An 871-nucleotide genomic window follows, 5' to 3' on the forward strand; every position below is an offset into this window, starting at 1 on the left:
ACAGCACTTAGCTTCTTTCATATAGCAGGGATCGAGCCTTTTAGAGTTGCATTTTCATCCCTGCCCAATGTGTTGTGTGAGTCCAGGTAAAGAACCCCTGGCAGCCAGCAGTTAACTGTGCCTGGCTAACTCTGAGGCAGATGCTCCTCCTATCACTGTGGGTTTATTGCCCGCCACTCCCATTACGCCTGACAAAGAATATGTGGACAATATGGATTCCTTAAATATACAGCCACTGAAATCATTGGCATTATGTATTTTCAAGTAATTTATGTAATTGCTGTAATTAATTTTTGGTTTATGTTATGTTTGAAATAAAAAGTAATAAAATAAAATAAAAAGGCCCCTTACGTACAAAGGACTAAGTGCTTGCAATATTTTGGTTTCTTTTTAATTGCTCCATTTTTTACTTTGATTAGTAAAGGAAAAAAGCATCCAACGGCAAGAGAAAAACACCTGATTCCATTTAAACATAGGATTAATTCATGTGAGCTGGCACCCAGACTGACGCTTGTATTTCAAGTCTTAGTGCAATCATGCTATTTGCTCTACACTTTACCAGGTCTGAATTCAGTGGCATACAGAACTGTGGGCCCAGTAGACCAGCTTCTCTTGGGCTAGAAACTTCCATTGTAACTTAGCTGTATTCTTACAGATCCTATTCCACATAATTTTTGCATAGAGGATAGTCAAAATATATTGTTTGATTTGTTGCTTTAGTTACCAGAAATACACCAATACATTTTTTTCCTGTATGTGTAAAAATCTAAATTAATTCTTAGAAAAGTCAGCATTTAATCAAATGACAATCTCCTTCCTTCCTTCCTTCCTTCCTTCCTTCCTTCCTTCCTTCCTTCCTTCCTTCCTTCCT

This window comes from Piliocolobus tephrosceles, chromosome 18, assembly GCF_002776525.5.
Source record: "Piliocolobus tephrosceles isolate RC106 chromosome 18, ASM277652v3, whole genome shotgun sequence".
Classification (NCBI taxonomy): domain Eukaryota; kingdom Metazoa; phylum Chordata; class Mammalia; order Primates; family Cercopithecidae; genus Piliocolobus; species Piliocolobus tephrosceles.